General features: G+C 42.4%; 1 protein-coding gene across 5 annotated transcripts in view; it reads left to right on the plus strand.

Annotated features, from left to right (window-relative positions):
• Nucleotides 1-102: 102 nt before the first annotated feature.
• Nucleotides 103-13687, plus strand: part of chuk (component of inhibitor of nuclear factor kappa B kinase complex) — a 94018-nt gene continuing 80433 nt past the window's right edge. The window contains exon 1 of one of the 5 annotated variants that reach the window (XM_059946532.1): nucleotides 103-1264. The gene's annotated coding sequence lies outside the window, so the exon portion shown is untranslated. Of the gene's footprint in view, nucleotides 1518-13687 lie in introns of all 5 variants that reach the window. The other 4 variants (XM_059946529.1, XM_059946530.1, XM_059946528.1 and 1 more) reach the window with 4 other exon arrangements.

Consider the following 13687-nt stretch of genomic DNA (forward strand, 5'->3'; position numbering starts at 1 on the left):
GGTTCCACACTTCTGAGACTCCAAGACCTCCCCAAAACCAACACAATTCTTAATCCAAATTGTCACAAAAAGCGCTTACCTTTTGTTTGGGTGCACCCTTAATTCTGTTAGCCTTGTGAGGGTCCCTAGAGGACTGAGAAGCGTCCCTAATCTGCCGTTTCCTTTCTGCAGGTCTCTTTCCGGTCCTGTCATGGTCGCCAATTTTGTCATGGTTTCTCATGCCCCACAAACAACCAGGAGACGCAGAAGATTCTTCAAGAAGTATTAAACTTTAATTTGCAAATCAAATCTGAGACAGTCACTGAGCTAGACACCGATTACCCACCGATCCTTGCACATAGCATTTTTTATAGCAATCTCCTGGTTTAGTTGCATTAGCATATCCAATTGGTCTATAGTTGTGTATCACAAGTACATCCGCCACTATTGTTTCTACCCATTGACTTAATCATGCTTTAATCTACATCTCTTAGCTACCTGTCATTAACACCCATTATCTTCTACATTCTTAAGATTTCATTCTCCTACTAAATTGCAAATAGCAAGCTCAAAGCTGACTACATAGTTTTGGTTACACAGCAAACAATGCAATTCTTATACTCCCAATACCTTCTCCAGTCCTTTATCTCTTTCACCAATCAACTTCCCAGCTCTACTTCACCAGCTCCCCCTCTCCCAGTTTCGTGCGAGTCACCTATCACGTAGTACTTCACCTTACCCTCACCCCACCTTCTTACTCTGACTTCTCCACTTTCTTTCCAGTCTTGGTGAAGCGTCTCGGCCTGAAACATCGACTGGTTGCAGTTTTCCATAGACGCTACCTGGCCTGCTGAGTTCCTCCAGCATTTTGTGTGTGTTGCTTGAAAGTTTAATATAACTTGTTTAAGTTCTTAGTTCTGAAGTGCGATTACTTAGTTTGCACGGAAGATGCTGAACAGAGATTCGAGCATTTTCCCCCTTCTTCTTTCGATCTGCATTGTTTTTGTTTTAAAAAAAGTTATCCCACGTAACTTTGTGGCTAAAAACCGGAGTTAGAATACGTGACGTAGCAGGGGAGTGAGAAGATTGAGTGTGCGCAGATAAGGACTACATTTCCCAGCATTCAGTTCGGGGTCGTCCGATGTCGCCAAGTTCGGAAATGTTTCTCATCAGGATGCACTGAGGGAGGAAAGCAACAGTTGGCAGATGTAGAGAGTTATTTGATGCTGCCACTGGGAACTGCATCGGGGATCGGTTTGACCTCTGTCGACGATCGCTTCCCAAGGTAGGGATACTGGGCCGGAGGAAGAACGGCGGGGCCTGCTCGCTGTGCCCTGGAAGTCAGGCCTTGTCCCGGCATAACTGCACCCGCCAGTGGCCTGCCTTCTTCCCTGGGCGCATTCGGAGTTCGAGATCGGTAATTCTGGGACTGTCAGCCTCACTAATCGGGTCCAGCCTGATCTCCGGTGCTGTCTGAAAAGTTTGCTCCTTCGTGAGTTTTCTCTCTCATCCCAACTGGTTCCTCTAAATTGCCCCCGGTACGTGGTCATGGGGTAGAGTCTGGAGAGTTTGGGGACAACAATTGATGGGATAAGTCCAGGGTGTAGTGGAAAGGAGTGGTTGATGGTTTGCACGGAGTTGGTGGGCCGAAGGGCAAAGAATTTTCGTGACGGAGACTGGGCAATTCTTTAGCTAAAGGCTGCACTGGTCTTTCATTAAGTACTGAGAGTTTTTTTTAAGGTGGTGTTATGGCCGTTTATTTTGTTTATTTTGAGATGTCATGCTTGCTTTCTAATTCTAGAGGTAATATAGCTGATTTTGATCTAATCTAAACCCGAAAAAAATGCTCATTATTTATGTATCTCATAGGTATTAAATAAAGTGTGTATTTATTTTCCCTCACTTTTTAAATGATTTGGGATTCTGTGATTTTACTCAGCCGGGGGACGTTATTTGCTGCAGTTTACATGGTCACTGGGTGAGAGGGTCAAAATGGAAACTTGTCCGTAAATGCACGTTATTAATTTCCCTCCACTGTAGGAATGATGCAAATTCCGAACACGTTTAGTGTGTGTTTGACGCTACCTTATTTTCATGACTTGCTTACGCTCTGATCTGACTGCTGAGTCCTCTGAAGCTTCTGTGGACTTTGCCTTATGACTCTTTTTGCACTATTGAGCAGAATTTTTCCACCCCAGAGATTATTTGTCATATGGTTTTGTGTCTGTAACTTGTATTTTTCTAATTCAAAACCATAAAAATGTTTATCGAGTATTTATTAGATTGCCTTTAAGAAATAATAAAACGTTTCTAAGTTGTACATTTAGTAGTAAGTTTTAATTTATTAAAAAAATCAAGTAAGTATTCCTAATGAAGCCATTATTTAGGAAGGCAGCTTTTTCAGTCCTCTGCGTTAGCACCTTCATACCAAGTGGTGATACAACTTGTCAGAATGCTCTTTGCGGTACATCTGTAGAGATGCTCTCCAATGTCCGCTCCCTGGACAATGAATTGGACTACGTCCGACTCCAACGAAACACTCGGCGGGAGTACAGAGCCTGTTTTCACAGAGACATGGCTCACCGACGGAATCCAGGACGCCGCCGTTCACCTTGTTTCGAGCGGACAGGGACGCAGCTCTTTCCGGTAAGACTCGCGGTGGTGGCTTGTGTGTTTACATCAATACAGAATGGTGCAAGAACTCTGTGCTGGTTTCCAGACACTGCTTATCTCTAGCGGAGTTTGTTGCTGTTAGATGCAGACCATTTTATTTACCATGGGAATTCACCACTGTCCTTCTAGTCGGTGTCTACATTCTCCCCCAGTGCTAATGCTAAGCAGGTGCTCTGTGAACCGTATGGGGCTATTGGCGAACTGCAGAATGCACACCCTGATGGACTGTTTATTGTCGCCGGAGATTTTAACCACGCGAACCTTAAGTCAGTGCTCCTCAGATTCCATCAGAACGTGGACTTTGCAACAAAGGGGGAAGAACGCGTTGGACCTTGTTTACACAAACATCCCTGATGTATACCGGGCGGAGCCCCGCCCCCACCTCGGTTACTCAGACCACATCTCTGTTATGCTAATCCCAGCATACAGACCGCTCGTTAGGCGCTCCAGACCAGTTCAGAAGCAGGTGAAAACCTGGCCAGCAGGAGCCATCTCTGCTCTTCAAGACTGCTTTGAGCACACTGACTGGCACATGTTCAGGGAGGCTGCAACCGATGGCAACTCTACCAACTTAGAGGAGTACACAGCATCAGTGACCAGCTACATCAGCAAGTGCATTAATGATGTTACTCTGTCCAAGACCATCACGATACGCGCTAACCAGAAGCCATGGATGACCACAGAGTTGCGTGCGCTGCTGAGGGCCCGTGTCTCTGCCTTCAGAGCAGGTGACAAGGCAGCCCTAACAACAGCGAGGGCCAAACTGTCCTGAGCCATCAGAGAGGCAAAGCGTGCTCACGCCCAGCGAATCCACAGCCACTTCCAGGACAGCGGCAACACGCGGCACATGTGGACGGGTATTCAAGACTTCACCAATTATAAGACAATATCACCTGACTGTGCGGGTGATGCCTTCCTCCCAGATGCGCTGAATAACTTCTACGCTCGTTTTGAGGCAGAAAATGACGTGGCAGTGAAGAAGTCCACTCTTCCTCCAAATGACCAGGTGCTGTGTCTCACCGTGGCCAACGTGAGAAGAACCCTGTGCAGGGTCAACCCATGGAAGGCTGTTGGACCAGACAATATTCCTGGTGGAGTGCTAAGAGGATGTGCAGACCAGCTGGCAGATGTTCTCACTGACATCTTCAACATCTCCCTGAGCGCTATCGTTCCAATGTGCTTCAAGGCCGCCACCATTGTCCCCATGCCAAAGAAGTCTTCAGTGTCCTGCCTCAAAGACTACTGTCCAGTTGCACTCATATCCATCATCATGAAGTGTTTTGAGAGGCACGTCATGTGGCACATCAAGACCCTGCTGCCCCCCTCACTGGACACCCTGCAGTTTGCGTACTGTCCCAACCGCTCAACAGACGATGCTATTGCCATCACCCTCCACCTGGCTCTAACCCACCTGGACAAAAAAGACACATACATTCGAATGATGTTCATAGACTTCAGTTCGGCACTCAACACAATCATCCCTCAGAAACTGATTGGAAAGCTGAGCCTACTGGGCCTGGACACCTCCCTTTGCAACTGGATCCTAGACTTTCTGACTGGCAGACTCAGTCAGTCCGGATTGGGAGCAGCCTCTCCAACACCATCACACTGAGCACGGGGGCCCCCCAGGGCTGTGTGCTGAATCCACTGCTGTTCACTTTGCTGACCTGTAACTGCTGCAACACACAGCTTGGACCACATCATCAAGTTCGGCGATGACATGACCGTGGTGAATCACATCAGCAAGAACAATGAGTCAGCTTACAGAGAGGAGGCGCAGTGGCTAACAGACTGGTGCAAAGCCAACAACCTCTCTCTGAATGTGAACAAAAGAGGTGGTTGTTGACTTCAGGAGGGCAAAGAGCGACCACTCTCCACCGAACATCGACGGCTCCTCGGTAGAAATCATTAAGAGCACCAAATTTCTTGGTGTTCACCAGTTGGAGAATCTCACCTGGTCCCTCAACACCAGCTCCATAGCAAAGAAAGCCCAGCAGCATCTCTTCTTTCTGCGAAGGCTGAGGAAAGTCCATCTCCCACACCCCCATCCTCATCACATTCGACAGGGGTTGTATTGAGAGCATCCTGAGCAGCTGCATCACTGCCCGGTTCAGAAATTGCACCATCTCGGATTGCAAGACCCTGCAGCGGATAGTGAGGCCGGCTGAGAAGATCATCGGGATCTCTCCTCCCACCACTACAGACATTTACACTACACGCTGCATCCGCAAAGCAAACAGCATTATGAAGGACCCCACGCACCCCTCATACAAACTCTTCCCAGGTGGCAGCAGGGAGAAAAGGCACCGAAGCATTCAGGCTGTCACGACCAGACTAGGTGATAGTTTCTTCCCCCAAGCCCTCAGACTCTTCAATACCCAGAGACTGGACTCACACCAACTTACTGTACTCTGCCATGTGCCTGTTGTCTTGTTTATTACTTATTGTAATGCTTGCACTGTTTTGTGTACTTTATGCAGTCCTGGGTAGGTCTGTAGTCTAGTGTTTTTTTCTGTGTTGTTTTTACATAGTTCAGTGTAGTTTTTGTACTGTTTCATGTAGCACCATGGTCCTGAAAAACATTGTCCCGTTTTTACTGTGTACTGTACCAGCAGTTATGGTCGAAATGACAATTTAAAAAGTGACGACTTGAGAAATTTGCGAGATTTTTTGGTAACATACCAAATCTCGTCAAACTCCTAATGAGGTATAGCTGCTGTTGTGCCTTCTTTGTGAGTGCTTCAGTATGTTGGGTGGGGCTACATCCTCTGAGATGTTGATGCCTAGGAACTTGAAATGGCTCACCTTTTCCATTGTTAACCCTTCAATGAGGACTGGTATATATTTTCCAGATTTCCCCTTCCTGAAGACCACCATCAATTTCTTGGTCTTACTGATGAGTGCAGGGTTATTTTGTTTATTTTAGCGTACTTCTGTTTTAAATTTTCTTGATTAACAAAGTGATTTTATTTTCTTTAATTGTCCAGTGATAATTTTGATGGGGTAGTATTCAGGAGACTTTATTTTGTTTGAAGTATGCCCTGACGTTGTTTGAGATAATGTTGTAAAGGAAACTGGACTTTCTCAACTGTGTGTTTTACTTTTTCAAAATAACCATATTTCATGTCACATAAAAAATCTTGAAAGTTGATACATTGTTCTTCTCACTTCCATCTGTAAGAGATTCCAGGCACAGTTTTTAAAAAGTAATTTATATCAGTAGGAATCTCCTGCCAGAGGAATTTCATGTGGCAGGGAGATCTGAGCATCAGTGTCCAATATAACCAAAGCAACATGACATTTTTATTAAGTCTGTTTACATGAGCTGCTCAATTTTAATAATTATTATTATGTGTATTGGCATGCTTTTTCTTAAAAGCACACTAAATTAACCCCATAACTTTCAGAAAAAAAGTTAATTGCTTTGGGCCCATGCGCCACATTCAAGCCCTCCAATAATGTTTTAAGGCCATCAAGTATCTTGATGCTGCAGTCTCTCACCATTGGACTCTTCAGTTACGCAACTTCTTAAAATTTGCTATATTTAAAATATACTTTAGGAGAATGTGACCAGGCAGAGACCTAGTTTAAAAAGAAACAGAATAATGTTGGGAACTGACTGTTCAAATTTGGTTTATTGTCATTCAGTCGTAGAGATCTATACTGCCAAACGAAAGAGTGTTCCTCAGAACCAGGGATTCTCAACCTTTTGTATGCCATGGACCAGTCCAATTAAGCAAGAGTTTTGTGGACCCCAGGTTGGGAGTTCCTGCTTGGGTCCAAGGTGTACATCACAGTACGTGTAACTTAAATGTTATCACTAGTAAATTCAGACTCAGATTTATTATCACTGGCATGTGACGTGAAACTTATTAACTTAGCAGCAACGGTTCAATGCAATACATAACAGAGAGAGAAAAAATAATAAATAAAACAATAATAAATAAACAAGTAAATCAATTACATATATTGAATAGATTATTAGAAACTCAAGTTGTTGTGCTCTACCAGCTGCTTTACCTCCTCTGTTCACTGACTCTTTGTCCTTGTTTGTTAGGTTAGCCACTGTTGTGTCGTCAGTGAACTTGATGATTAGGTTTGAACTGGATCTCGCAGTGCATTCATGCGACAGCAACAGAGGGCTGAGCATGAAGTTCTGGCGAGCACTGGTGCTTAGCGTGATTGAGCTGGAGATGTCTTTCCCAATATGGACTGACTGGCCTTTCTGTCAAGAAGTCCAGGGTCCAGTTACAGGCAGAGGTGTTGAGACCCAACGAGGACAGTTTACCTACCAGCTTCTTAGGAATGATCATATTAAACATTGCTCTGAAGACGATAAATAGCATCCTGGCATATGAGGCACTATTTACCAGGTGGGGCAGAATGGAATGAGTACAGAGGGTTTAGCATGATCAGTGGAACAATTTGAGTGATAGTGAATTGGAACGGGTCCAGTTCAGCAGGAACATGGAATTTAATGTGATCCATAACATGCAGGGACCTGTGATTTCCACTTACAGGGGTCATTCATGTGTCTTAGACCAACACAGAAAATAGTTAAGAAAGTAATGTAATTTTGACTTTTTGTGTTTACATTAATTAGTTTGAAAGGTGTAAAGGCTTTGTGATCTCACAATGTCAGTTATCAAGCGAGGGTGCAAGTCGGATCTAGTTTGAAAAATGGAGGACATGGTGAAGAGATATCTGTCCAGAAGGAATTTATTCCAGATCTGTCTTGTACCTTGAAGAGTGCAGGGTCAGAATCAAGTCAAGTTTATTGTCATTTAACTAAATACATGTATATTGCCAAATGAGACATTTCTTCAGACCAGGGTGTAAGGCATAGTAGTACACATAATACATAACATCAAACTAACTAGGGAACGTAAGAATTAAATCTGCAAATGAATTACACATAGATAAACAAAATAAAGTGGATAAATTAAATATCGTAGGGTACAGTACAAATTATCAGTGACTCTTTGAATACGATGCAGCAGGAAGTTCAGAAGCCTGGTGCCCTTAGGGAAGAAATAGTTTCCAATCCTGACTGTTCTTGTCTTTATGTATCAGAGTCTCCTGCTTAATAGTAGAAAGTAAAAGAAGATGCTGGATGGATGGGTGAGATCCTTGAAAATGCTAAAGGCCCTGCACACGCAGGATAAATGTCCCCAGTGGATGGTAGGGGGACCTCTATGATCTATTGGACATCTTCACAGTCTTTTGAGGGACTTCCAGTCCGATGCACTGCTCCTCCCGTACCAGCTGGAGTTGCATGTGTACTGTGCATTGTACATGCTTATTTGAATGAGGAATTTCATTGCAACCTGGTGTACATGACAATGAATTAATCTAAATCTAAACCAAGAAAAGGAGATAAAGGAAAAGCTGGGGTTAGGTCTGTGACTGAAATACAAAGACCTGGACTTGAAGCATGAATAGGCCAAATAGCCTCTGAAGTCGACCAACTAGTCAATAAAATCATTTCTCATTTCATAAAGCCTCTGTTTTATGAAATAAACTATTTACTTCTATCTTAAAAATAATTAAAGACTCTATTTTCATTGGGGGAGAAGGGATAAGCCTAGCCTGTGCAAGCTCTCCAAGAAAGCAATCCTCCCATTTGTTGTTGGTCCAGTAAATCTTTGAGCTGCTTGCAGTGCATTAGTATCTTAATTATTTTATATGGCACTTGTCTGCACTTATGTGTTTGCCATGGTGTATCCTGTTTGCAACCGCTGGGAGAGAGGCATTGCAGCCAGTGCACACCACCAGGGGTGGTGTGGTGCAGTGCAGCTGCCAGGTTGGAGTCGGTGCTGCCCTCTCTAGTATTCGCTTGGCAGCTGCATTGTGGTCGACTGCAGATTTCTGCAGCTTTCATGGCTCAGGTCTGGACTGTTTTTGTTTACGTGGCTGTATCTTACTGATAACTTTATGTGCGTGCTCCCCTGTATGTGCTATGTTTGTGTTTTGCACCTTGGCCCGAGAGTAACACTGTCTAGTTTGGCGGTGTTCATGGGCATTCATATGTGGTTGAACAACAATTAAGCTTGAATTGAATTGAATTAAAATATGGAATCACCCATCACCCTCAGTTACTGAAAGAAAACCTACCTGCTATAATATTCCGTTCTTCTTGGGAATGCAGCATTTTGTTGGCCTTCTAGATTGTGTGCAGTATGTGCACAATATCTGTGAATCATGCAGATCTGTGATCATCCTGATCCCTCTACATTTCAGAGTTCTGCAGTTTTTCGCCATTTAGATAATAACTTATTTATTCTTCCTGCTAAAATGGACAATTTCACATCTCCCCCCCCCCCCACATTCTCTGTACACCAGATCTTAAATGACATATGTCCCTTTGCAGCCTCCTTGCTTTTTTTTTCAAACTTACTTTCCTATCCAATGTCCAGCAAATTTGGCAACCGCACATTTAGTGCCTTCACTCAGGTCATTAATAAACTGTTTACAGAGGCAATTTGAAGATTTCAATTCAATGGATCGGGATTTCACTTTCCTCCTCAAAATTCGAAGTAATTTTATTGGCAACATTTTTTATGTCACCAAATACTACACTGAAATTCATTTTCATTTTCTGCTAGCACTCACATTAGAACAAAATAGTGCAATAAAATCAATGAAAAACTACACAAAGTCTGACAGATTATACAAATACAGAAATAAACAAGTAAATAAATAATGCTGAAAACATGAGTCACAGAGTCCTTGAAAGTGAGTCCTTAAGTTCTGTTCAGTGTTGTGAATGAAGATGTCTATGCTGGTTCAGGGACCTGATTGTTGAAGGGTAATAGTCGTTCCTAAACCTGGTGGTATGGGACCTAAGGCTCCTGTATCTCCTTCCTGATGATGGCAGTGAGAAGACAGCATGGTCTTGATGATAGAAACTGCTTTCTTGTGACAGCGGTCTTTATAAATGTGCTCAATGGCGGGGAGCTGGGCTGTATCCACCACTTTTTGTAAGCTTTTCCATCCAAAGGCATTGGTGTTTCCATACCAGACCATGATGCAACCAGTCTATATACCACACATCTTTAGAAGTTTGTCAAAGTTTTAGATGACTTGCGAAATATGCAAAAACTCCTAAGAAAACAGAGGTGCTGTCGGTCTTTCTTTGAAATGACATTGACATGCTGGTCCCAGAGCAGATCCTGTGATACAATAACACCCAACAATTTAAAGTTACTGATACTTCCTGTTGTGTATTTAATATATAGGCCGATTGAGCATTCCTGTTCATTTAAATAATTATGGGCGATATGTATATATACATAAATTGCGTATGCGTGCGCCTTGCTTAAAGAAGAACCCAAAGCTAGACCATATTTTCGGACTCATGTGTCTTTCTTTGAATTAGTTTAATGTTTTGAAGTTACAAGTTACATAACTTTGGCAGTGAGGCTTTTATAAAATGAACCCAAAATGGCTACCAACTCACTCAAGTGCAGCAAGACATTAAAGTTCAAAGGAAAGTACACCCTATTCTCGTTATATGCGGTGGATACGTTCCTCAAAGTCGACACGTAATGTGAATAATTATTTAAATGGAGAAAATAGGGATGTCTTTCAGAGGGCTTCCTAAGTATGTTTTATCTGTAATCTATTTACATTTTCATACCAATACAACACAAAAGCAGTACTATAAGACAACATTAGTATTATATTTCTTCAATTTAAGGTAATATCCAATGTAATAAATCATAGAAAGTTAACATCCTGGGGTGTACAGTAATCACCAACAGTGGCAGGTGTGTTCGCTCTGGGAGATGAGTGATTATTGTGGTATCAGGCAGCTTTACCTGGATAAGATGGATGGTTGTGGTCATCAGGCTTATATCAAGCACAGCAAGGGGTGAAGGAAGACACAAGGAACTCTTAAAACTCCCAGCAGCAGGAGATGACACTGCTTTGAAGAAAATGGTGAGGGTTGTTTGCTTGGCAGCATTTTGTTTTTTAGCATAAATTTGCTTGTAGGGAATAAGGGTTGACAGCAGGGAACGACAGAAATGCTGACTCCAATCTAAACTTGGGTCCATGTCCATCGCCATTTGTGCCAAGTGTTCCGATTTCCATCATTCCCTCACAGTTGGTAAACTGGGATTTTCAAAATCATCTGTTGCTTGCAGCATCTGAGAGAGAGTGCCGTAAAAAAAAAACCGCCTTGAATATGGATCACACCTTGGTTGAGTGGTTGAATCAGCAATGTTGTGTTAGGCAGCAGGAAACACACTATTATGTTAGGATAAATGCTGTCCAAATGTTTCTCTGCTGCGCGGCTGCTGACCCAGGACATGACATTGGACGCTTAGGAGGCATAGTTAAATATTTCAAGCACAAAATCACTGTATCATAGGTAAAACCAACAAAAGTTTAAGAGCACAAGATCGCGCATCCATATGTTACCAAAACCAATGCGAAACTGGCAGGAGTGAAAATGTGAGGCGTGCACACATGACTTGTATTGGTGGGAAAGCAGTGCTCCTCGCATAACTGAGTTTTGGACGCGTATAAGGAGATGTCGGTAGAAATAGGTTCTTCGCATAACTGTGAATCCACATAGTCTGAAGACGCATATAATGAGGATAGGGTGTACATTGAAGAACGGTTGAATTTAAAAGGTAGTAGTGCAGCATGTGTTCTTCGGAAAAGAAGACATGATCGAGTTTTTAAAAAGGCAGTAAATGGAGAAATTCATGGGTTTATGACGAGTGAGTACTGGGTAATAAATATGAAAAGAAAACAACTGACTGGTGCATTGGAAAGATTGACATGTTTGATTACACAACAGGTAATTGGGTTTTATATTCTGAGCAAATTGAGCAATATTTTGAAACAAATGAAATAATGAGAAACGGGTACTAATTTTACTAAGTACAATTGGTTTAAAGGCATACAGTTTGCTTTGAAGTTTGACTGCTCCAAACAAACTGATCTGAAATTAGCTTTGCTGAGATTGTCAAAATGTAGGAACATTTTGATCCAAAGCTATTTGTTGATTGCAGTTTGCTTTTGTTTTATAAACAGAATAAAAAAGCATATGTGGCTGAATTGAAGAGATTATCTGAGTATTGTCTTTACAGTAATGGTCTTAATGACGCACTAAGACATTGTTTAGCTTGTGGAATTTTACAAGAAAGCATTCAAAAGCTAACTAAAGCACAGCTTGCATTCAGAAGAGCAGTTGAAATTGCCATTTCAATGGAAATCACTGACAGAGATGCAATTGAGTTGCTGTTAGGAAAGAAATTTAGTGTGAACAGAATTACAGCATCTAAACAGAAACCGTCCTGACCAAATAAATTGTGTTGCCGTTGTGGTAGGGTGCCTACACACACCAAAGTAATGCAGGCTTAAGGGCAAAACTTGCTCTTTGTACGTGCCTCTTTGCGTTTTCTGCTTGTTGGGCAGACAAAAATAAATAGATTGCACAGGGAAGAGAAAAAGCTAAAAAGTTAAGTTGCAGTTTCAAAAAGACCACTAATCTGCATGCTGTTGATGAAAAATCTGATAATGATGAGAGTGTCACGGGACTGTGCAGCCGTGAGATCCACAGTGTGAAAATTAATAAATAGACAAGCAATATGGCTTATGCCAGAAGTGAACGGCAAATTAATTAAAATGGAATTTGACATTAGTTCAGTTTGAATGGCATTTCAAAGATACTGAACTGAAGCCTGCAGATATCCTACCAAGAACTTATACTGGAGAAAAGTTAGCTCATGTGGGAATGACATTCATAACTATGATATACAACAACCAGCAAGCCACATTTGAGCTTGTATGTTGAAGAAACAGAAGGACTATTATTGTGGGGTTGTGAGTGGCTGAGAAGCTGCAACTTGATTGGAGATTCATCCACAATTTGCATGCCACCTTGCAGCAAAGCCATATAAAAGCAAATTAAGAAAGGTACTGGGATAGTGTTGGAAAACTCAGGCATATAAGGGTAAAATGGTGTTAAATGAAAATGATGCACTGAAGTTTTGCAAAATCTGACAGGTTTCTTATACTATCCATGATAAAGTAGTCAGTGAGCTAGATCGCATGGAAACTGAAGGAATTCTTTCCAAGTGGAGCCCATGGGCAATACCAGTGGTCCCAGTGTCAACCTGAAATTATTAACCTGCTCAGTTGAGGAAAAACACCAGAGACACAAAATTACCTCTGGAACGGTTTTTATTCAGAGAGGAGTTTGCAGCCCCATGCACTTCAGGCGTAAGGTAGCCAACTCCCAATATGTCGGTTCACAAAGGTCATACTTATACCCAAAAGCAGGGTACTACATTCACAAATATGGTTACCAATTCAAAGTCATCAATTGATTGGCTATTGCATAGCTAAGCACGCGAAATACTCGGAATAAGTATAGATGCAAGTGTAATACTTGGAATGGGTATGGACGCAAGCAAAACACTCGAAATATGTATATAACTCAAAATACTTTGCTGGACACATTGTCCTGTAGTCGCAAGGTTCCTCTTTGTGGTTGCCACATGCTGTCTGGAATCTTATTGTAGCTACTTCCCCAATAACGTATCCTCTCCCTGGTCCTGTCTACATATTTTGCTACACTTACCCCTCGCCCACCCCTTCTACACATACCCATTACCCTCTTCACATTCTCACCAGTAGCCAAGAATAGGCTTGTCACAATCTGTGGTGATTTTTAATGTTACCATCAACCCAGTACTGAAAGTAGATCAATAGCCTCTGCCCAGGATAAGGCAGAATAATTTTGCCCAGGATAATTTTGCAAACCTTTCGGGAGGAAAACACTTCAGCAAAGTGGACTTAGCTGAGACCCATTTGCAGATGGAGATAGAAGAGTCCAAAGTATTTCTCACCATAAACACTCACAGAGGGCTTTATCGCTATATTTTTGTGGTAGCATCTGTACCTGCACTCTGACAGAAAGCTATGGACCAGGTGCTGCAAGGCTGCCCAGGAACTTAGCCCTACATGGATGACAAGGAACATCTCCAAAACCTCAAGACATTGTTAAAACGATTAGAAG

This window comes from Hypanus sabinus, chromosome 21 (assembly GCF_030144855.1).
Source record: "Hypanus sabinus isolate sHypSab1 chromosome 21, sHypSab1.hap1, whole genome shotgun sequence".
NCBI lineage: Eukaryota > Metazoa > Chordata > Chondrichthyes > Myliobatiformes > Dasyatidae > Hypanus > Hypanus sabinus.